We start from the raw sequence: 25,578 nt of genomic DNA on the forward strand, positions 1-25,578 counted from the left end.
ACAACTCCACACACATGAAGGACAAAATATGAACTCTTTAAGGAGGCCTGAAGATGAAAACTGATCAAGTAACAAACATTTTCTTACAAATACAAGCCTTCTGTGAACTTTCCTGAATTATCGTACATTTTGTCCTCTTTTACCATCGTCTATTTTTACAGGGTTGAATTTGCTGTATGAACATGATCATTATTGTACATCTAGCCACGCTTCCCATAATGCTCTTGGCTACTTGTACAATGCTGTATATATAGAGAAAAATCTCTCTCAGCTTTGAAGTAATGAGCTTGTGCCCCAAAACATGACATTTGATTACTTTTGTCCTAGCATGAGCAGTCAAAATTGGCTAGCTAACATCAATGCCCATGTCTGGACACCTCAATGATGGGTCTGATTTACTCAGATGCTGGGTAGGGGTGTCAAAGCGGGCCCTATTCGATTTGGATTTGGCCCTAATCAGGGACAGCAATTCAATTTGTTGATTCAGATCACTGTCCCTGATTGGATTCAGCCGAATCTGAATCTGAAGATTCGATGCTGATTCAGAGAATCAGCGATTCAGACATAGACACAGCTTTAAATGTTTTTTCTACATGCCTCGAGGTACCAGCATAGCTCGTGAATGCTGCAATGCTGGGGCGCGTGGAGCATCCCACAGGAGTGTGTGGGGGCCCTCCACATGCTTGGCGGCGAACCCGGAAGTGGACCAGAGACCGGAAGTACTTTCAGTCCATTTCTGGGTCCACTGGGAAGCACGCAGGGAGGCCCCCTGTGCCCCTCCAGACCCAAGAGGCACTGGTTGCCAAGCTAGGGGGATACAGGGGGCCCCCCCACGCACTCCCAGGCACACCTGATAGTGGACCAGAAGTTCTTCTGGTCTACTTCCAGCTCTACTGCCGAGCGTGCTGGGGAGTTCCCTGCACTCCTATGGGATGCTCCATGCGCTCCACCATCGCAGCATTCACAAGCTGACTGCTACCTAGAGGTATATATAAAAAACATTTAAACTGTGTCTATGTCCAAATCTCTCCAAATCGATTTGGAGGGTTCTGATTCGATTCAGAGAGAATAAAGGGTCCTCTGATTCGAATCAGATTCAGAGATTCAGCCACCCAATCAGTTCGAATCTCTGCTGAATTGAATCAGGGACTGAAGCTCTGCACAGCCCTCATGCTGGGCACCCTGGAGTTCTTACTGACTACAGCGGACTAGCAGAGCACTCAACACTTTTGGAAATCAAACTGTTGATGCATATGCCTAAACATGGAGTTGGGAGGCAGAGTTTAGGTACTCACTTTTGGCAAATCTTTGACAGTGTTGGAGAAGACCTTGAAATGAAAAGGACAAAGGGAGTCAGAGAGGTCTGAGTAAGATGAAAAAGGAAATACCAAACAGATTGTGAAAACAGGGGACAAAGAGCCATAAAAGAGTGGGTAGATGGGGCCAGTACTAGGCCAGTAAAACAAACACACACTTCAGGGAGTTATTTTATATTGAATAGAAGGGAAAGGCAAAGATAACTCTAAGATGCCCACATCCTTAGTCGTTGCAAGAACCACACTCCAAAAAGTGCCTCAAAGTATTTCAGGATTTAAGTGCCTCAAAATATTTCAGGATTTAATTTAAGGCAACATAACGGTTGAAGAGCCAGTGGGTAAATGCACCAACTTTTTACTTTCAAAGAATTAAATTCAAACTTTGCCTTAGACCAAGACATCTTTAACTTAAGACACTATGTAAGCACAAGTTTAAGTCCAATGTTAGTTACAAGAGCTTCAGTCCATGGGCCATAGTAAGAATGGAGAATGATTTGTTATCTTATTTCTCCTTGATGCACATATTTACTTTATCAGAGTAATTCTTTGTTCACTAATAGAATGATTTTCAATAGGAGGATTTCTGCTGATTAAGATTCAGAGCTTTGTGAAAGGTTACACAGCATTACTTGCACCTGTAAGTAAGTAACCCAGTCACATAAAATACTGTAGTCTCTCACTTTCCTGACCACTGTGCAGGATTGTCCACTTAAAACTGAAAAGGAACCCAAAATACTTGTGTGTAAAACTCTTCAGTATGCTGCCTTTTTCAAGCTGATACAGAAATTATTTAAATGATTTCTTTTCATGGAAAAAAATCATTCAGAGTTTATGGGTGGGATATTTTCTAATGCAGCAATGTAAATATAAACCCACAAATTTTCTTCTTAAAAATACAAGATATTTAAAGCTGAGCTTTTTTCCCAAACTATCTAATTAAAATGGACACTTTTAGAAAATGAAATGGCCCTATTCTTTTTAATTTCTGCAACTACATTATCTTTTCTGAATCCATTCTTTCCTCCCTCTCTTCCAAGATATCATTTGCTCTGTATTTGGTGGCCATATTCCAGGGTGTTCTGTGTCAAATGGCTGTTTCATATTTTTTGTAAGCATTTAAATGGTTACAAGCAAAGCAACAATTCAGCTATTGCAAAAACAAGAGGACACTGTTATGCCAATACTTGTAGGAAAAGTAAATATTGTTCCATCTCTAACACTTACTCTAAGCCACCTCCCCTCCCTCCCACATATGTATTTGTTTCTCCTAGGAGTAAATTTATGTTAAAAACATAGTGTAAGAAGTGCTGTAACAATTTAATAAGGCAGAACAAAAAGATAAATTCCTTTGTCTATGTAATCCATGGAGGTCCTGATCCTGGAAACATTTACACACGCATTTATAGCTTTAGTCATATGAGTAGTCCCCTTAGTAGTTGTGGGATTTACTCATATGCTAAAGTAAAGCCTATTAAATAACTGGTGTCTTAAATACTTTTAGTGCTATTCGTAACTTAGTGCTATGCCTTAACTTCACCCACTGCAAGTTTAGAAAACATCTGAGTAGCATAACTCTCTGTCTACTTCAGTTTTGTACCCATGGAAAAAAATCTTGCATGACATTTCAACAACACTGGCATCTGCCCAAGGTACCTGTAAAAGCATGTCAGAATTGAATGCAATCTAATATTAACCTAAAAGCCATAAAATATACTTTATATTTATAATACAGTTTCTGATAAAGAGAAATATTTTCTGTAGAATCATCAATATGTTTGTTCAGAAGCACACAATTCTGAACAATAATGACATATCTAGATATGCCATTATTGTTGCTAGGGTATCTTATTCACCTGTCCTTCATGTAACTGGCTCTCAAAATAGAATTGTATGTAAACTGGCAACTGTAATATTTAGAATGCTACATTGTACCTTGCAGAGAATTTTCCAGAAGGGTAAAGGTAAGAATCAGACTTGATTGGATGGGAATGGAGCACTGCAAAATTGTTACAGAACACAGCTGGGTTGCAGCCATCTTGGTAACCGTTTTTGGATTTCAGCACAGATGCTGACTAAAGAAAAAGAAACTAAACATGCTTTTCTTTCCCCTGCCCTTATTAGTAAAAAATGTTTCCTTCTGTCAGGGGTTTAGGTTGTAGCTGTGTTGGTCTAAGGACATAGGCAGACAAGGTTCCTAGGGTGAATCTGATATCTTTTATTAGACCAACCCAAATAGTTGAAGAATAGTTATTAAGCAAGCTTTCGGGTTCAAAAACCCTTCGTCAGGCTAAGGAAGTTTCAGCAGTTGGTGTGTGCTCTTCCTGGATGGAATGAAAAGTCCTTCTGTCAGAACACTTAAAGCAATGTGTGGCAAGAAAAGCACCTGAAGGCAGTAGGATGGATTCATAAAAATGTTTTCAGGAGCACTATTTAAAACATTTGCATTACTGTATTTTGTATGAGTGGCTGATTTAGAAAACTCTGAGAACAGGGCCAAGCCCAGGCAATTTCAGCAAGCTCTGCCCTAGTGTATTTTCCCACACCTTAGGGTGGTTCTGACTCAAGCAAGGCTCAAATATTTGCAGCTCCCAACAATATAAATGGAAGCTGTGGTCCCCCAGCACTTCAGGCCTTATTGGAATCCATTGCACATATACGTGCAAACACACATGGCCACCCTAACTGCTCCCTCCTCATTACGATGGGATATATATTTTGGTCCAGAAGGACCCCAATAGGAATCTTCAGCATCTCAAGTCTATGCTGGCTTTCTTGGTTCTGGGTACTGCTCACCTCCTTGAAGACAGCATGCAGCCAGCCTTTGCCAGGGACACTGCAGGCATACTCTCCTCCTTCCCCATCTTCTCTTCTTCCCCCCATGCCTCCTGTTGCCACCTGAAACTGAACCTTCAGTTGAGGCAGTGCCATGTGGTCTGCATGACAACTGTCCATGTGGCATGGTAACTAGTGGTCCCGTGGCTGTGCTTGGAAAGCATCAGAGGAGGGATGAGGATATCACCTCAGTACAAATCTGTCTTCTTAACCCCCATCATGAATATCTGGTGCTTCTAAAACAGCTGTGGGAAGGCAGGCCCAGGTTTCAGGGACCAGGTGATTGCCTCAGTCACAGCTATATGATAAATACTTTCTGGCTTCTGAAGATCAAAACATAGATGCCTGTATGAAGACGATCCTGGCTTTTTCCCAGTGCCAGCTGTACTCCAGTTGTGCTCCTCTGCATTTGGGATCCTGTCACTGTCTCCATACCACAGCTCACTGCTGTGCATGCATAGCTAGGTTGCAAAGGGCTTCACAACAACAGCTGACGCTTCCACAGACTTTTATTTTTTTTTGTTATTTAATTTGACTAAAACCCTGAACACTGATTAGATCCAAGCTGTAGCCTAACCCTTCCCAAATTATGTAATCCTCGAAATCCAAAAGCCTGGAAGGGCTTAAATCTGACAGCACGGGTGATGTCATACTTCTGAAAGGTTGCTATGGAAACAGTTCATGCTGCTGCCATATGCCTCTGGCAGACAGCATGAGAGCCCCAGCATCCTCTATGGAGCAACATGAGCGCACAATCACAGCAATCACTGAAATCTAGGAGATGTGTAATGAAGTGGCTGAGGAGATGTAAGCTGGCCCTTCAACTCTTTGTTCTTAATCTTTCCTCATCAATCTGACAGCTGAGCTACCAAAACTGTTCCTTTTACTTCTTCAAAATCAAGTCATCAACATCAGAGGCTAAGGAAATTCCCCTCCTGAGACACTCGCAGACACACACACACATGCCCCCAGCAAAAAGCTGACAAAGAGCCAGAGCCAAAAAATGGCCAAGAAAGGAGGCCCCAACTACCAATATACCCTTCCGTAAAACAGGAAACAAACCCAATTATTCCATGGAGAGACACTAGAAAAACAGCTAATTTATCTATGCCTTTGGCATCACAAGGATAAATATCAGACATTGGGGTTTAGCCTGGTTTAGATTGCTACCTATGGCACTGTTAGCAGTAGTGAACCTACATTTTCCTGGAAAGTGCAATTTGTAGCTCTTTCCTCAAGCACATGAAAGGGGGCTAAGGGGATGCCTGAATTGTTTCTACTGCTAAAAGCTAAGCCTCATCCACCTGCTCCCCGCTCTGTACACTACAAAGCTGGAACTGAGAGGCTGAGGGGGCTCCAGAAGCACACTCCAACACTGGAGTAACAAGCAGTTAGCACCCAGGGTGAACCCTTCAGGAGACCTGCATAGGGGGCAGTGGAGGGAATGATGGAGGAGAAGACAGACTGCCGTCTTACCCATACCGGGAACTCCTACAGAGTCCTGGCTGAGCTGCTGCTGCCATGTGCTCTGTCCACCCCAGCTGTTGCTATTAAAACAGCAGCAGCTGGGAACGGTTTTGGAGTTCCTAGCAGGGCAATGCTGTCAGGGCATGGACTCTGTGGGGCTGGGGGGCAATTCTGGCACCCATCCTAACTTGGTGTCTGGGGTGGATGCCCCTCTTGCCTGACCCTAGTTATGCTACTCCTCCCCACCACTGCTCTCAAGCACTCCAGAGACAGAGGGCCTGAGAGTGGTGAACAGGGCTGTGGCCTCAGTTCCACCTTAGGAGTGTGTGGAGTGGGTGGTCAGAGCTCAGTTTTTTATGTAGTCTCAAGAACACGAAGGATGCAATGTAGACACGGCCTCAGGGGAATGATTCCTGGCAAGGGATGGACAGTCAGACTTGGATTCTGGGACAAGCACAAGCAAGATCCAATCCTGGCTATGTAACCAGCATCCTTCTGGGCCAACCCATTAAGGCCTGAAGAAGGGATCCCCTGAACTAAAAGTCTGAACAAAGGAGCCTGCTCTCTACAGTTGCAGCTAAACCATAAAGAAGGACCTCCTGCACATGCTCTCCAGTATACTACACTGTATATACTTGACTGTGTTCTGCTCCAATGACGCAGGCAATATCCACATGCATGACAACTCTAGACTCAAGCAGCCACTGGCTTATGTACCAGCAGTGTGCGCTTTCTACTGCTATCCTCTTGCAAGTTCACATCTATGACCTTCTACTTTATGTTAGACATGACACAGTGAGTTAATGGTACTTGCAGCACCATAACGGAAATGAATGGTAAATAGTATGTAACTGTCCTGTTTCTTCAACGGGGCATCTTGTATAGGATGGTTTGGAAAGGGCTGATGCTGACCTAGTCAGGGGGCTCAACTAAATGACCTATGGAGGTCCCTTCCAGCCTAATTCCTCTATAATTCTATGATTCAGTGTCCCTGCCCTGTGGAGCCAATGCTTCTTTATGTTCTGTCCCCTCCCATTTACAATTGTGCTTGCTAGCTATGGAGAGCAGGGCTGCTGGCAGGTACAGGGCCACAGCTAGCCCTTCCACTCTTCTCTGCACAAGAAAGGGAAGAATGTGGCCTCCACCAAGCAAAACAAAGGGTTCATCTGGCAAAATAGCACCCAAAACATCATCATCTGAGTAGTTCCACAGACATCCGCGGGCAGGATCCCACAAGAAAACAGTGATAGATTCAACCTCTGATAGTGCAGAAAGGGAATATACATGTAAATGTATGTATTGGCCTATGGAGAGATGACAATTCCTAAATTCCTGTAAAAAACATTTCTCCCTTTTCTAATGATGGCTCCAGTTCTGCAAAGCACTCATATAGGCGCTTACCTTCCACTGGAGACAGTGAGACAACTTGCAGGTGGGTGTGCTTTGTTGAATTAGTTTGGTTATCTTTGCTTTAAGGATTTCATATGGGCCACCTACTAGAGGCAGGAATTATAGAAGAGTTTCAGCTTCCATCTTAACCCTGTCCACTTTCACTTGCACCCTGGATCCCAATTCCCCAGATTTGTAATTCTAGATAGTGCAGAGCAATGCTTGAAAATATGACCCACACCAGAAAGCATGTAGAGAATCCATTACTTTTAAAGAAACTTCACAAATTTTGAATGCTGTGACCTGGCTCTGCTGAGATTTTGTCCCCCACACCCTTTTCTTTTCTTAAAGGCCTAACCCTGCATTTCCAAGTGTCATAGGCATAGTCATAGAGATGTAGGGCTGGAAGGGACCTCCAGAGGTGAGCTAGTCCAACCCCTGGCTTGAGGCAGGATCATCCCTATCCAAACCATCCTACACAAATCCATAATCTAGACTCTATATTAAACTACCATCAACCCTGACATATAACACAGACCTTACACATTAACCTGCCACAGATAAAGCAGGGGAATCATGGCAGTCAATGTTCTGCTTCTATGAAATGTTGTCAATATATGCTCAAGAGATCCCAGGTAGAGGGCCATGCTTATTCTTGCCCAGCTGATTAGCTTAAAGGGAAATAAATACTAATCAGATTTTGAATTACAGAAAGCATAGCCAAAGGGAAGTCTATAGTAATATTACTCTTTCCTCACCCAGAGGGAAGCATAGCCAAAGCACAGCCAAAACACTGGGAGAGTTGGTACGGTTCTAATTTGCTAGATCATCTCCTTTAATTATGACTATATTTTGTGAGTAATAAAAATTATTCTTTTAATTTAAATCCAAATAATCAGAGATTTTCTTTATCTTCCTCCCATACTCCCCTAGGCTGAAAGGACTAGTTTAGTGGACCAAGCAAATATTTTCTTAATCAACTAAGTCTGTATTGCTTCACCCTGCTTCTTAGAAGAGACCTGCTATGTCTTAAAACTAATTCGCTGAGACAAGCATCCATTCACAATAATTTTTAGGCTTCTTCCTCTCAGAACTTAGACCTTTTAGATCCAGATTTTCTTTGTTTTTTTCTTCATAAGACAGAAAGTTTCAATTTGCAAATATATCACCCTCCAAGATGTTTCAGTCTTTGTCTTTAGAGGGCATGGATGAGGCGGTATTTGAACCGTTGTCTCAAGAACATGGTAACTGCTTTGAATTAATCTCAGGATCTTGGCTGACCAGTAACTGCATAATTACTTCCCTACAACTCCCTCCCCAGAGGCTGGAATGGGCACTATGCAACTGTAGTAAAGCAAATAAAGAGATGACAAAAACTTGAAGTTACGATTCATGGATTATAAAGCATGAAGGAAACGTAGTGGTCATCTACTCTGACCTCCTAGATCGTGCCACAAATAAGCCCCACATCCTCTCTGAGTGCCACTCCGTTCCTCTCTGCCTACCTGAACTGCTACTTTGCTTTCTGATCTCTGCCCTTATATCCCCTGTCCAAGCTGCTGCTCTGCTTTCTGCTTCCTTCCTTGTGCTCTCTGCCTGAACTGATGCTCTACTTTCTGCTCCCTGCCCTATCTGTCACTGTGCTGACCATCCCCTCCCCAATCTGCTGTATGCCATACTCGGAGCTCCCCATGCCACTTGTGGGACATGTGACGTAGATTGGCTACCCCTGTCCTAGATCAGCCAAACTACTGGAGTGTCCTGAATTAACTCTTGTTTGAAGTAGGAAAGGTTTTTCAAAGTCTTAATTTAAAAGTTTCCTTTGATGGTATGGGATGGTTGGGATAGGGATGATCTTGCCTCAGGTAGAGAGTTGGACTAGCTGACCTCTGGAGGTCTTGTCCAGCCCTACTTCTCTATGATTCCATGATGGAGAATCTACCACAACAAGCTGGTAAATTGTGCCAATGGCTAATTGCCATCCCTATGGCAAATGTGTGCCTTCATTCTGCATAATTCAACCTCCAACCATGAGAGCCTGTTCCATGATGATTTATCAAATGGATAAAATGTTATACTGCATAGCCCATGAAGGCCAAAACAGAGAATGGTATCAGCTAAGGCTAGCGTTCTTGGAAGAACCTAAGGGATCCTCAGTTTTTTGGGCATGAGCATCTGGCTCCCTCAATCTTCCTTGAAATTTCAAGTCTAAACACCTTGCACAGCACAATAGCAGCATGTGACAATGACAACAATCATTCAGTGTGAAGTGCAAGTCCATTTTTCTAAGCTCATTCCTGACTGATCCCCTTCTTGGCATGCGTGTTTTTAATAGTTCTAAGCATGCTTCAAGTTAATTAAGAATAAGGTCAGTGCAAGGGGAGAGGGGAGTATTTCGTGAGACCTGCCAAAGCATTAATATTTCAGAACACCACTTTGTTTGACCAGTACCACCTTTCTGAGGAGATAAAATATTTAACCCCTCTGACTTCCAGACTTTTTGTCAATATGTTCCTGCTTTATCTGAGGTAAGGTTTATTAGAGCGTAGGCCATAAGCACAGAATAAAAAACTGAATTTCCCAGGGCAGAAACCCAAAGTCTTTTTTTTACGTTTGTCTGGACTGTTACGGCTCTTAAATGCACCCTTGTATTTATTTGCTTGTTTGCTTCAGGAGACAAAATAAATTAAAAAAGAACTGCCAGGGAAAGACACCCCACGCATTCACCCTTGATTTCATATGTACTGAAGACCAATACATATTGTTTGGTGTGGGCTCAGAGCTGCTCTCAAGTCTCAGGCATGCTTAGTAGTGCACTCTCAGCACCACTCTAATTATTTACAGCTAAATTAGATTTTTTTTCCCTGAACTTGGCCCATATGAAGCAGGGGCAAATGGGTGGGACCTGTTTTCACAAACTCTGCTCCCTAGCATGATCAGAGACTTGGCCTCAAGGTCCAATAACAGACATCAAATGCTGGGAGGAGTGTAGACAGTGGAGGAGATAAATCAGCCCAGCAACCTCAGTTAAAAAGTGGATTTCTTCAGTGATCACCTCACATTTGTTGTGCAGCTTCTAAGACTGCACTTACATTAGCCTCATTGTACAATTCCTTTAATTAATTTATTAGGATCCATCTTTGACTTAGTAATTTTTTTGCTGGGACCTCTCTGGTCCCAGTTTTAGAAGCCTTAAAAGCAGCATGCTTCCTTGCAGAATAAGGATGCTTTGTAGAATCAAGGTTTAAATTTATTTCTGGGCAGAATACTTGATGTTTCCCTCTCATATGCTACGTAAGGGTTAATGCTAACTTTCAGGATATACCCACTAGGCACTTCAGACGAAATCCTGACTCCACTGAAGTCAACAGAATTCCCCGGGTCTTCATGGTAGCCATAATTTTGGCCTTCCACTGACATAGTGCATGTGTCATTCTGTATTACCCATGCACTGTATAACACAGGAATATGTGAACTGCCAGACTAGCTCAGAGCATGGATTCAATACCCTGTCTTCAAAACTGGCTAATACCAGCTACTTGAGAAGAAAAGTGCAAGAGGCACTAATGAGATAAATGTTCCCCAGAGAAAGTTCCCTCCTGACCCCAACTACTTAGAGATCATTTGAGACCTGAAGCATGATGCCTTATATCCTTTCCAACATTGCTATTTCTTAAATCCGGTTTGTTTTTACAGTGTTCTCTTCTACACGAGCCATGTGTTAAGTCTTTAGCCAAAATCTTACTGATTATTACTGGTTTGCAATGTCTGGCAGATGGCAGACAATACAACTAACTTCTCCTACTCTACAAGTTACTGAATTTGGTACCTCAAGTCTTCCACTTAGCAATATTCATTTATAATGGCTTGTATAAATCAATGGCACATTATTTACCAAGATTTCTGATTGAAGTATGTTCCCTGGCAGCAAAAAGTGGTAGTGCAAAAAAATACACATTTATTCCCAGAAATTCGGAATAGTGGCTGTTGCAAAAAATATCCTTCAACTACATTTAAATGACAGCATGAAGTCTTTGCGGCACTTGTCCTGCTTAACTTCACATAAAGTGCTGTTTCACCCTACCAGCCCAGTTACAGCAAGTTAAATAGTTTCCTTATGGATGGTTCAAAATAAGGCTTCTCCGCAATGGTGCAATTACTAAACAACCATTATTCTTGGAAATCCATGAAAGAGATGGAGCATTCATTCTATTTCTGTGTCAACTTGCCACACGCAATAAGGAGTTCTTATTTAGGGCAGAGCTGTGACTCAGCTGTCATACAAAAGGGCTTCTGATCTTGAAATCTAGGTTGGCATCTCTCTTCCATTCAATTTATTTCACTTTCCAGGTGCAATGTAGTTAGTTCAGTGAGGGAGCAGTTTTAGCATATTCCCACAGTAACGTATATCATAGGGTGAAGCTGTGGGCTGCATCTCTCTTCCATTCAATTTATTTTACTTTCCAGGTGCAATGAGGTCATGTACAGTGAGGGAACTATTTTAGCATATTCCTGCAGTAATATCAAAGGGTGAAGCTGTGGGCTGCCCTATAAGCTTACACAGGGGAGAGAAGAAGTCAGAAGGCTCCCTTTACAGCCCATACAGGCTGTCAGCCTTGATGGATAACACCACAGGGACCTGCACAAACAGAAGTGAGGGGGGATTGACTTGACCCCCTTCCTGCTGCATTCCAGCCAGTACTACTGAGGGGAAGATAATGTGCATGAGATTTAGGGTTTAAAGCCATGGTTCCCATCCTTCCCACAGGGACCCCAATTCCTGTCTGCTCATGACCTCACTTCTCGTCTGAGCCCAACAGCTATTGTTGAATTTCTGTTGTGCTCATGAGCCCACTCTTACAGCACTTCAACTCGATTAGGATCATGACCCCTATGTTGGGAACCAATCGTTTATAGTTAAGCGTCCAAGAGTCTTAGTGACTCAAGCTCTTACTGCTGGGATGTACAGGCTTCTTAACACTGCTTGGTGATGTTTATTTGATTTAAAGCCAACTGTTTTAATTGGAAATGGGAGAAAAAAAAACTAGATTGTAAAAAATATTTGTTGGTCTTAAATTTTATAAAGTTTGTTTTTATACCATTTTAATTAAGGGTATCTACTGTAATATCTAGTCTAGACTAGGCTAGATATCAGTTGGCAGTGTCCTTTTAATATGATATATGCCTTTTTCTATGCCTGGTTACATAGTTTGCACACAAAGTTTCCATCTTTATTCTGTATTTAAAACATCAAAATTTGGCCTACAGGAGGAAGTGGTGGGAGCAAGGAGGAGCTGAAGCAGATAAGATAGACTGCTTAGTAAGTATCTGTGCATGCGTGTGCACTCATGTGTGTGTATACACACGCATTACACACACACACTAAAAGCAGCTAGGAATCTATTTAAAGGAGACTGGCAATCCACAAAGCTTTTATTATTATTTATTTCAAATTTGCCAGGAGGAGAAAGTGTGTCGTGAAAAATCCATGCATACACAGATATTAAGGCCAGGTGGGGACCATTAGTCTAACCTCCTGCATAACAAAAGAAATTAAATATTTCAGGCCATAAAATTTCACAAAATCATTCCTGCACCAGGCCACAAAACTCTCAGTCTAGAGCAGTGCCTCTCAACCAGTGGATCATGATACCCTAGCAGAGTCATGAAAGTCAAGCAGGGAGGTCACAAGGCATCAAAATTTTAATTTCAATCTAAAGCAAAGGAAATTTCACTCTCCCTCCTCCTCCAGGCCCTTACCCTTCAAGATCAGGTAATTACTGACACACTATGAGAACAGGTGCGTGCACACACACATAGGTCCGTTCTATAGGTTTAGGATTGCTCTCACTGGGTGCATCTACATGTGCAATTAATGTGATGCAAAAAACTCTGAAGTTGTTTGACCTGGAGTAAACTGCTCCCAGGCGCAGCATTTACATGTGTGCCTGGAACAGCAGCAATTTGATTCAGGGCTATGTAGGCCCCTGGCTGACTAAGCTGGCCAGGCACAATTTATAGTCAAGGTCAGCATCTACACATGCGTTTTGGTGCAGTGAAGTACTCTGCCATAAGATAATACTGTCACTGACAGTACTATCTTGTGGAGGAATTAATTAGCTTCCTGTGCCCTAATACCAGCGCACAGATAGACTTTGACACCTTACTGAGGAGCTAATTAGTTCACTCTGCAGTAAAGAGCACATGTAGATGTACCCACTGATACTTTTTTTATTCCGACTTTTACTGTCACTGTAAGGGGTGCAGCTGTGATTTGTTAATTTTTAATTTTTTCATTTAAAGTAGGCTGCTAATGTGAAAAGGTTTAGAAACAATGAATAGCAGCATCCTTTGGAAAAGTATCTGGTCTCAGTTTAAATATTTTGAAAGATGGACAATCCATCATATCCTCTGATAGAATTCAAACTAGGGCATGCACCTTATTGGACAAAAAAGTATGCTGCTGGTTTTAGGTAACAAAGCTGGCACAATATAGGGCACTGGAAAGTCCCATCTGTCTATTGATTTGTCTTTCTTCTATTGCATTGGGTATAGTCAGTTGCAAATGACTATAGCCAAGTGGCTGTTTGTAACAATGGTCGCTACATCTTCCAGGTTACTGTAATCAATTTGTTTGTGTTAACATTGCAAGGGTCAAAATACTTTAAATAATCCAACCTCTCATTTGCAGGAGGTAGTGGCTTTGTTTCTGCCTCACTCCTAGCCTCTTTGCAATCAGAAACAGTGATTTGTATCGACTATTCACACCTCTCAAGTCATAACCACAGGAGTCATGCAACTGAAAGCACTTGGTAGGAGGAGGGCTGGCAAGTATTCAGGAGGGCCATGGTTCATTTCCCAGCTCCATTACCCACATTGAGTATCTCCTCCCTAGTTACAGCAAATTGCCTTATGCCAGCCCATTAAATGGGACAGTTGTTGTGTTCAGCTCTGGCTCACTAATAGTTGGATTTTTCAGCTCCTGTTTCAACGCCAAATTCAAGTGGTCAGATTTGCAGCCCCAGCCACTCCCCACCATTCTCATTCAGTCTGAGGGCTCCCAGTTCAGACTGGTATTAGTTTAAGGGACTTGACAGTAAGGCTTAAGGGATTTAGGAGCCTTATCTTCAATTCAATGTTTTCAGAAAGGCTTAAGGGATTTGGGTGCCTTATCTTCAAATTTTAAAAAGTGATTCAGATGCTCAAGAACTCAAGTCTCACTGCCTTTTGAGGAGACTTTGCTTCCATGACTCAGCTGTCTCAACTCCATTTTCAAAGCCTATTTAGGAACTGACCTAAAGAAGCAGGACCTGGGCTCCACCATGCCTATGTCACTGTGTTAAAATGTGTTGGCTCTAAGTCGCTGGGACTATATCTACCCTGCACACTTCTACCAGCCTAGGCATTTCAGTCATGGGCATGCAGAAATATATTAGCTGCACAGAAAGACGTCCCCTACTGGACATGAAGTTTACTAACTGAACTGGGCCCTTGTCACTATAGCTTGTTTGGTTCCCAACTGGTGGTTTTCCTGTGCTGGTACCTATTGTAGCTATGCCAGGATATCTGCCTCCATATCAGGAGTGCTTTGCCAGTGCAATCCACTGGTATTCCAGAACCTACCCAAGTGTTTCTGGGCTTTAACTTCCTGCAAGCACTTCTGAAAATTCAGCCCCTAATTCCTCAGAGGACCAGTTTCTAGAACAGTGGCCAAAACTCAGAACAATGACATTCTTAAACCTCTAAGCTAGTTTAACTTCTTTCAGGGAAAGTCCTGATCTTTTGCATTAGCAACTGTGCAGGTTCCTATGCAGGTTCCAATGGGAGCTTCTTTTCCCTGCAAACTCCTTAAACTTACCTCTGCCAACATCCCTTCAGAAATAAAAATTGCTCTCTCTGATGAGGCCTCAGAAAGGGGACCACAATACCTGAAAGCTTTCCTGTATCTATACCAACCACACCGTTGGTCCAATAAAAGATATCACCCCACGAATTCTTGGCTCTCTTTGTTAAAGGCTACTTAGTTAGCATCTTTACAGATCTAATCGTGTGTCACTTTTAAATGATCTGTGGAGGGGGCAACTGGGGGGGGGCGGGGAGGAGACAGGGAAAATATAAAAAGGTATTTTTCCAGGTAATTGCAAACTAAAAACCTACCTGCCAGGGTTTTGTTTAAGCTCCAGCTCAACAAGCCTAGTGGTAAATGTGGTTCAGAATCATGAATGCATAAGAAAAGGGGATTCTGTGGATACGGTTTTGTAACCAAACTGTTATGTGTTATCTCTTAGCATTAATTATATGGTTTGTTACCCATTGCCTGCTATGATTAATGCTGGCAAATTTAACTTCTTTCACTATGGGTGTCAGGACAAACTACAAAAAGATTTCTTACTGGGACCTCCTAACATTCTTCTTCTAAAGGGGCATGACATACTCTAGTGAATGCACATTTTGCCTTCACTGGCAAATGAATTAGTATAGGCTTGCGTCAGGTACAGGGAACCCTCAAACAGTTTTAAAAAAATAATCCACCAGGATGCAGGATTTTAGTAAGCAGCAGCTGGCAAAGTATTTGGCAAAGAAAAAAAAAATCCTGCTTTGCTGACATTTAATTGCTGCAGGATTTGATGCTCTCCCACTGTTGTTAATTGTAAGCAAAGTAATTGAGGCCTGCAAACCAGTATAAAGGCTCTACCTAGTTCTTGCTTTAGATTGTCACTACCTGTTCAGTAACCAAACTGCCATGCCTCAGCCACAGACTTGTGCTAAATGCTACTTTAAGGCAACAAATCTCAGATTCCAGAGTTGCTCTCTAGCAATATAATGAGGTGCTTGCATGCCATAGTCCCTAAAAGATTGTTCAGAGACACAGAATTTTGTCATCATATAGGATAAAAGTTGGGAAGGGGAAAAGGTGGTGGATGCTTACACAGGTTCTGAAATAATATGCACCAGGTAGTCATTTTCTAGCTTTAATAAAAGAAAATGAAAGAAAAAAAATAGGCAGCCAGCACCAGTTCTTATCTGTTGCTCTCTGGAAGAAGCTACAACCATTGAGACATGGAACATCTGGACTCAGTCTGGCCTTTGGACTCTGTCTCAATGGTCTAAAGTAGGGATGGTAGGTCTAGGACAGCCTCCACTCCACCATATTCTTGCTAGGTGTACATCTCAAAGGTCTTGGTGTGATGGTTGCAGGACTCTGTACAAGCAGATACATGAGGCACCTGGCTAGACCGCTTACCTGTGCACCATGATCCATAGGATCAACGGCTGTCTACTAATATTCTTGGGACCAGATTCTATTCAACCTTTTAGGTGCTTCAATCCACTTAAATGCCTAAATGTGATTCTTTCCCATCCTGCTTGGGTCCTGGTTAATCCAAATGTGGGTAGGTCCTCCCCTACCTCACTGTTTTTGTTTTACTCAGTCTCAAGGGTCAGGTGATGGTGTGCTAACAAGGAATTAATGGATTTTCAGGACATGATCAGGATGGAATAGAATCAAACCTGAATCCACTCAGTTCTGTAATAGGTGGAAGAGAGTCTGGGCACAAGATACCATATAATGCTGGATAATGTATACTGAGGCCCTCAAAACAAAGCACGATTTAATCCATGGAAGAGGACCCCGGTCAAGATTCTCAAAAGTGACTCATGATTCTAGGTGCCCACCTGAAGGCATTCTCTGGGGGAGATAGTTTTGCAGGCCCCTCCCCCAGCCCTACTGAAAGTCAGGCTCCTTTAAGGGGCTCCAAGAAGAATATCCAAAAACTTTGCCACTCATGATTTCTTTGTTGTTTTTGGAAAATCTGGGCCTTATGACTCAAACCCCAAAGCACTTAGGTCTGCTCCTCTGGTGACAAGCTGTACTTGGAGAGGTCAAGGAAAATGCAATGCCTTTCAAATTGCTTAGGTATAAATCTAAAGCCCAACAAACAATGCTCTGCAGATGAAGATTTTGGCAAAATGCCTTCCTCAGTGTGATGCTAAGCAGAGAAATATGAAGAAAGCATTTAGTTAAAGCATTTGCCGACAGAATGCTCTTTCAGCAGAATGCTTGGATGGAACCTCAAACCAGCAGTTTGATTGCTTATTCTTATTTTTCAAAGCAGAATTGCACTCTCAGTCATCAAATTAATCTTTAGTATTTGTCAGGCAGTGCAACCACCTACAGGTCACTTGTAAACTGGCAACAAAATGTAGGCAGAACTCTTTCTAAGGAAAACTTCCAAGGTTGACCACTTATAAAGGGAAGTGATTGGATTGTTTAAATAGACATTTCTACCAAAAGATGCCACTAAAAGCTGTGATTTGAAGCCCTTGCTCAGGACCAGATTTCTGCTATTCTTTTACCTTACTCTGGAAGTATTGGTCCATATATAAGTAATGTTAACAGAATCTGGTCCTTGATCAGAGAGTTTTGCCTAAGAATATAAGCAGTGCCATAATGTCAGACCAATGGTCCATCTATCCCAGTATCCCATTTCTGACAGTGGCAAGTAGTTGATGCTTCAGAGGGAGAATATGTGAATGGGGTATGCCTACAGTGGTCCAACCCTCTGAGATGCCAACCCAATAACATTTTTTTACTGATAATCTGCAAGCTTTTTTCCTGACAGCCAAACTTTTTTTACTGCCATGATTTTACTGATATATGTTTTACATAATACAAATGTAACTTTTCTGTCAGGCTCTAACCAGCTGCTAAGTCCCAGTTAGAAGATTGCAAATTTTTCAACTACAGTAAAAAAGTTTGGTTGTCAGTAAAAACACAGTAAAAATAATGTTCTTGGGTTAGCAACCCTGCTTGACTTCAGCAAATGTTTTACACTATGCTATGCCCCACCCCGCCAGACAAGGGCCTCATACTCATCCCCACACTCTGATGCCTTTGATTGTACCCTGTATCATGCTGTCCCCACCCCACCCACCTCCCAGTGGCGGGGCAGAGAACTGAACCTGGGTCTTCCAGGTTCCTAGCCAGCACCTTCACTGCTGAGCAGTCCTTCCTTCCACATCTTGTTGGAGCTAACTGCATCTGGCACTCCAGTGAAACATCCACTCACACGCATGACATTGTAGCTGTAGTAAATCCTGTGGCAATGAGTGAAATGATCTTTCAAATCTTTTGAAATAACTATGAATTAGGTGGCACCTGAACTAGCTTCTCCTGCATGCAAGACCCTGTCCAAAGATGTCATTATCACCCAGGGTTATTTTTCAGCATGGCTCCTGACAAACCATAGGTAATTATCCTGCCTTTTCAACAACCCATTGCACACAAATGACAGCTCCATATGGCTATCATATGCCAAGGTCTCTCTGTACTTCAATAATGCTTCATCCAGAGAGATAACTGGGATAACAGGGTCCTCTGTGGCCAAAGATAACTTTGCTATTAACATTAGCAGCCCACAATAACTTGACAAGTGGAATTTTTAACTCAAAGTAAAAAAAATGGCAGCACCTAATGGTACTGTTGGGGATACAGATCAAATTTAAGGATGAACTCTTGACCTCAGTGAAGTTAAGAAGAGCTTGGCCTCTGATTTCCATGGAGCCATGATTTCACTCAGAGAGTCTCACTGATAGTTGCCCATTACCAGCGTGTCTATGTGCTGCTGTGTTTCTTGAAGTCTGTATGACAAAGGCTGCACACGTCAGCAACAAGGTTCCCTCCAAGGTGCGCGCATGCGCACAACTAAAAGTATAGCCGCACATGGCCTTGAAAAGGTCACGCATCAGTAGAGGCTGGAGCCAGAGCCAGAGCCTGGCACGGGCTTCGCTGGCTCCAGGGAAGTGCTCCGTTCCCCCCATCAGGGCCGGGGAGTGGAGCACTCCCCTGGAGCTGGCGGAGCTCGTGCTAGCCACCCGCCCCAGCCTCCATCCTTGCCTTGCCTCACCTCGGGGAGGAGCCGCTGCCTGCCCCACTGAGGCTCCGGTGGCTCTGGGACACTGCTCCACTCCCTGGCATGGCCTCGGGGGGCGTGTCCCTCAGTGTCCCAGAGCCGGTGGAGCCTCACTCAGGGCGGGCAGCATCTCCTCCCCAAGGTGAGGCAAAGCAGGGATGGAGGCTGGGGCGGGTGGCTGGCATAGGCTCCGCCAGCTCCGAGGGAGTGCTCCACTCCCCGGCCCTGATGCAGGGGAGCGGAGCACTTCCCCGGAGCTGGCGAAGCCCATGCCAGGCTCCGGCCCCGGCCCTAGCCCCTGTCCCCTGGCTCCGGCCCCTGGTCCCAGCCCTCAGCCCCCTTCAGTAAGTGTCCCATGCCAGACTGAGGTGGCATGCTCACAGACTGAGGCGGCGCACTCACGGACCGCTGTCACTTAGAGGGAACATTGGCCAGCAAGTTGCACCACTTCACCGTGTACCAATAAAAGAAGGGATTTTAAAAGAAACTGAGGAAGGGAGGGGTCAACTTCCATTGAATTTTAAAGACAGCTGAACAGTTCACCCTTTAGGTCAGTTACTTTGAAAACCCAAGCCCAAATCCTGGTGCTTCTGCTCCTCTAAATAATTCCATTGGCTTAGATGGGCCTTCTCACAAGAGGAGAGGCCACAGAACTAGATCCTTAATGATACAAGTCAGTGCATAAGTCCAGATGATTTAATAATTAGAGCTGTGGTTCTATTATAAAATTATAACTCATTCCAATATAGAGGCTCTTTCAAGGAAACCTGGACCCTATTTGGGGATTCATGCGGAAACTATACAAAACAGCATCATTTCAGTCTGTTTTTGACTGTTTTTTCTAGTCAGGACGGGGGCCCTGAGGACAATATAGTAAATGATTGTGTAAGCAGGCTGTCGTAGTTAGAGCTGTGTGAATAATTACTTTCTTGGGATTGCTGGGACTTCCCAAATGAAAACTTTTGCCCAGCTGAAAACATTTTGGGTGGAATTAAAAGTTTTGTTTCTTTAAAAAAAACCCGATCAAAATCTCAAAATGCCATTTAAAATGGAACACTGAAATATTTTATTTCAAAAACATTCATTTGAAATATGATGATTTTTTTTAATATTTACTTTAGGGATGTTTCCTCACGACTAAAACAAGTCACTGGCATTCATGAAGTATTTCCATTCATCCCAATATGGATTTTTCTGGGAAAAAGTGTGGCTATAAAATTTCATTATGTACAAGATGGAAAAATAAATATGCACAAGAAACCTTATTTTTGACATTTTCAGAATGCTTTGCTTTGCCACCTTAGTAATTCCTCTAACAAATTTTGGGGTGAAATAACCATAGCAATTTCAAACGAGTTTGTGTGAAGTAGTCAAATAAATGCAAAACCTGGTTTAACTTAGAATTCAGGCATATAAATCCATTTTCAGGAGGTAAATTAATTTTCAGAAGAGCTTTTGTTTTACCATGGATCTTAAATTACTTTCTTTTCACAGACCCCAACACTTCAAGAATTCCCCACTTTACTAAATAACATGTCATAAAATAATATAAATCCTAACAGTTTCAAGGCCTCACATAGTTTCTCCTTTTAAAAGAGAGAGACCAGCCTATGGGTATCTGCTGTCTGAGAACATGAGGCTATTTAAATACTGTATAAGGATTGTGAACATCTCAGTGGGACTTAAAAATGTATAAATTCTTCTCCTCATCTTCTATACGGAAGATTTGAAAACATAAGCAATTTACAATATATGCTACAGTATTTTATACCAGATTGCCTCATTCTCCTGCAATTCAAAGGGTTTACATAATAATGCAATGCTGAGTAATAAGCTGGATGGGGAGCACAAGCTATTATCTTCACAATACCAAGCACTGGACCATTACTTATTTTGTGGTTTTACATAAGTCTAATCACTCATATATGAAAACACCATTTTAATAGTTCACCCATTTATGAAAAATTTACAGCTAAAATAGAGGAAATTGTTTCTTCCCATAATCTTGTTGAAGCAGCAAATTATACAGCAAATTAAGTCTGATTTGCTGACACACATCTCTCTGTAATTGAGAAACAGATTTTGCTTTAACCTCACCATTCTGTTCAATTTGTTCTTATTTCTACTGTTGTAGTGTAGCACTATATTTTTCCCGAATTAATAAATTATATGACCGTTCTCCACAGATTATGCTTTAGGCTCATCTAACCTGATCTCCTGCCAAAACACACACATCACAGATTTCATCCTGCAACTCCTGCTCTAAGTCCAATGAGTTGTGGTTGAGCAAGAGAGAATCCCTTTAAAAGTCACAATACTATGATTTAAAAAAAAAATTTGGAGTGACAAAAACTCACCTATCGTTCCATGTGATGAGTCCTAACAGCTTTAAATTCCCTCAAGGCACTGTCACCTAATGGACAAAACATATACATATGCCAGAGGGATGGAATCCAGTGTGGGGGATGATTTTTTTATTATTTTTAAAGGATATCCATATTATCACAAGTGTGATCCAGGATATTAGTAACTAAACTAATGTGTTCAACTATGTGGTTGTTTTGTAGAATGAGTTGGTAAACCTTAATCCCATTCCCAAGATATATAATTACCTAGATCACAAAATCCACTATCAGAGCTGACCCTTTCATATGCAGGCTGCGACTGATAAAGGATGGAGGGTCATTTCATATCTCCAGAATATATGTGAGGCCTGCTGGCAAAAGAAGATAGAGAAGCTAGCACAATCACTCACTCTATGCACCCATGGACACTAAAGGCCCGCAGAAACTATTGCAATTTCTTCTCTTTGGCTTGGTTAATCTCCACTGAATTCAGTTTGGTTACTCCTAAAGTAGTGGGAGTTGAGAACAGCCAGCCACCACTGTCACCTTTTTATCCTTCAATTACCTTACTAATCAAAATCATCCCTAAACACTCTACATTCATGTTAAACATGTAAACAACTCTTTGAAGTAACACACCTGATTTTCATGACATTTCACGTGTGTGTACTGTAAACCTCATTTAGAATTTGAAAAGGTCTTTCAAGCTTTCCACTGCTATGTGAATTATTTGCCTTGTAATACTCCATCTGTTTGGTGGTGTGATAAAATGCTCTAACAACTAAGAACATTTCTCTTTCAGAATTTCAAAAATGCAGCAAAAACTGCAGACAAAAGCAAAAATCACCGCAATATGTTTTCTGTGTTGAAATACCAGTCATTAATGAGAATGGCCAACTACCAAATAGAGGCACAGGTTACCAGGTGGCAAAGAATGCAGTTTCTGGCCTTTACTGAGCTGACTTATGCTGGCATCCGGTTACAGTAATAAGGAAACCCCTGCATGTCTGATTCTCATTTACATTAAGACCCTTACACACTTTTGTGGTTGTAGAAAGCTTCTCCTGGGTATGTGTCTTTTTGTTCTGTGTTCGTACCACACCTACATAATGAGGTTCTGGACCACCACTGGGACTCCTGCAGGCTACCACAGTGCATACAAAATAATAAGTAATTGATAATTATCATCAATAGAAATAACATGGCCATACATTTCATATGTAGCAACTCTATGAGCCCTTCATACTGCCAGAGATGTACAGGAGCCATGGCATAAATGAGAGTTTAAATCCATGTGGGTTTAATTTCAGCCACCAAAAGATATTTCTTTACAACACAAAAGCCATAAAGCATCTCTCCCCCCACTCCACGTTGGCTTAACTTTGCTCCTGCTCACATGAGTGTCAGAAGTGTGTGGTGTCTTCAGTGGAAACAGCTCTGCCACTGCGGAGCACTTCAGGGTCCAGATCAGGAGAGGGTGCCAGACATTTCTAAGGAGCTCTGCTCTCATTTAGGTACATAAATAAGGACCAGACTTTCACAAGACGTAATGAGGCGAGTGCGGAAGGAGAAAGTGGTGGCAGTGGCAGCAGGAGGTGGGAGTGGTGGTGATGGCAACAGCGGCAGCGGTGGATGCAGGTGCGGGGTGGGGGGGAGGGAGTGATGGCAGTGGTGGGCAGGAGCGAAGCAGCAGCTGTGTGGGAGCAGAGGACCCACACCAATGTGTGGGGGCCGGGACCAGTGGGGACCCAGGGAGGGGTGGCAGAAGCATGGAGCCTGGGCCAGTGGAGGCACGGGGTCTGCCTGGCTCCATCATGTGGTTCTCTGCCCGAGCCACGTGTGCTACTGGGGGGAGCCCAGTGTGATGAACCTGGTGGCCTGGCCCTGCTCACTGTTACGCACAAGTCATGGGGAACGGTGGGGAGCTCCATGCTATGGAGCTGGGCCAGCTCCATCCCTCTCTGCTACTCTGGCCTATGATCTGCACTGCTGGCTTCATTGCATGAGGCTCCCTCAGCGGTGTGGGGCCCGGTTATGTGAGCCCAGCACAGTGGAGCTGGTGGCCTGGTCACTTGAAGTTCTGGGGCTTCCCAGGACCATGCACCTCTGGGGGGCTCTGCCTGCTGCTGCCAGTGGCAGCAGAGCCTGTGTGCAATGGGGGGCATGTTTGTAGGGGGGGCCCACACACACCCTCTGCTTCCATACGCCCACAGCCCCACACAAACCCCATACACACACACACATCCCCACAAACACAGCCCTGCACACCCCCATCTTCACCCACATCCCCACCCCCTGCACCCACACCCCCCACACATATACATACCCACTCACCACCCTTCACAAACCCCATACTCACCCACCTATAGCCAACAGACCTCCACACCCTGCCTACAATATACAAGGATAAGACTTCATTTTGAGCTATTATGCAATCATTTCTATATACACAATGCAAACATGCACAAATCAGGACAAAATATTTTTTGAAATAAAATTAAAATATGTTATTGTAGATGTCTGATTTTTACTATACAATTTGGGGGTTTTCCAGTTCCAAGATCGCAAGCCCCCTTCCCAAAAGGAATACTTGCAGGGGTAAGAGGAGGGACTTCTGGTGGCAAAGGTCAGGGGGTGGGGGCAGAACTTCTAGTCCCAAGATGGCAATGGGGGGCAGGGCACCTGTCAAGGGCTGGGGCTACCCTTGCAGCCCTGACAGCTCACCAAAACTCGTTAAGTGGCCCTCCAATCAAAATAATTACACACCCCTATTCTAGGGACACTGATGCCCTACCACAGTGGGTGTATTTCAGGAACCTAGACTACTCAATTTAGGGAAGGAACTCAGGACTTGATCCTGACCCTCATGGAGGCCTCCTTACACAGCAAAAAGAGGCTGAAAGATGGGTATAAATTATACTTGAAATATGCCTTAAGGCATCTCTATGCTGCTAGTGGTGTAGAGGGGCCTTACTGTAAATTGCAACTCAGCTCTGTGCCTCACAAATAACCTTGCACCTTTTTAGGAGCTATTTAATTGAACATAACACTAATTATTAATGAGCATCCATGCACAAATTCAGTTTGTCCCTGCCCACATGATAACCTCTCCATTAGTTCTATGATGAAGGAAAAGGTAAGTGTCCCTTCAAGCAAGAATCTTCCCTGGAAGAACTGAGAGACATCCATTCAGTCCAAAAGACATCCCCTTTACTATGCAGTGGAGGAGGGGAGAGGAGGCTACAAGCCAGTGATTCTTAGTACCCCACAACTTTTGTGGCAGTCTCACTTAAAAAAAGAAAGGTAAAAAGAAAAAAGACAAGAGTCGGAGGACCATAAAAATAATTCAACCATGCACACTGCATGAGCTGCTTGTTTTCCCATCCCCCATTGCCACCACATTAAATAGTGGGGGCAGTGGAATTTTCCATAGCCCAGTCCAAATATTTGCCTACCAATGCATCCTGATTAAATCTGTCATTCTGGTAACTGCAGGCAGGGAAAAAAAGGCAAGCTTGTCATTACTTACCAGTGTCCCATGCTCAGCATGTGCTTAACAATTTCTGTTTAAGATTTACATTCACTGACATTTATTTACACCTCCAGTGCCTTTGCCCATTCATTGCTCTGTTTTCCTCACAGACCTCCAGGCTTTTATAGTGGCTGCCAAGGCATTTCAAAGCCATTTTAGGCACCCATGGTACCTTGTGCCACTGGCATGAATCTGAACTTGCTGATTTCCACTTGTTGGGCAATGCCAGTTTGTATTGGGAATGACAGAATAGAACACAGCAATCCTTTTTTGTAGAAGCCCAGATGGGAGAAATAAGGCTATGAACAAACTTAACAAGATGCCATTTTTAAAGAGAAATAAGGACTTAATGCCATGGAATAAGTCTCAGGAAAAACAATGCAACTGTTTTGCGTATCTGCAACTTTAAACCTGGACGAAGCAGGTTAAAGTTATGATGTTTTGGTCCCAGATATGTTGGTATACAAGCAGACATAGATTTGTTATATTGGCACATTGCAGATCACTCCAAACCAATGTAATATAAACTTAGTATAATTGTTTTCTAATAAAAAGTCACCCCACCAATTAAAAAAAACAACCAAATATGACCTTGATCTCAGTTTAGCATCTTGCAAATGTGTTTTTAAAATTAAATATGACTAGCTTGGACAAAATACCTAACTAGCTTTAAGACAGGTTTCAATAAGCTCATGAAGGGGAGCATACAGCATATTTGTCTTTGAAGGCAGGAAATTATGTCTAGTGAGCTGGGAGACCCCTCCCAGCCTTGTGTTCAGGAGATT

At 42.9% G+C, this 25,578-nt stretch overlaps 1 protein-coding gene across 5 annotated transcripts in view; it reads right to left on the reverse strand.

Annotated features, from left to right (window-relative positions):
• Nucleotides 1-25,578, reverse strand: part of SLC24A3 (solute carrier family 24 member 3) — a 452,298-nt gene that overhangs the window by 334,258 nt on the left and 92,462 nt on the right. The gene's annotated exons all lie outside the window — the stretch shown is intronic.

Source organism: Alligator mississippiensis, chromosome 1 (assembly GCF_030867095.1).
Source record: "Alligator mississippiensis isolate rAllMis1 chromosome 1, rAllMis1, whole genome shotgun sequence".
Lineage (NCBI taxonomy): Eukaryota > Metazoa > Chordata > Crocodylia > Alligatoridae > Alligator > Alligator mississippiensis.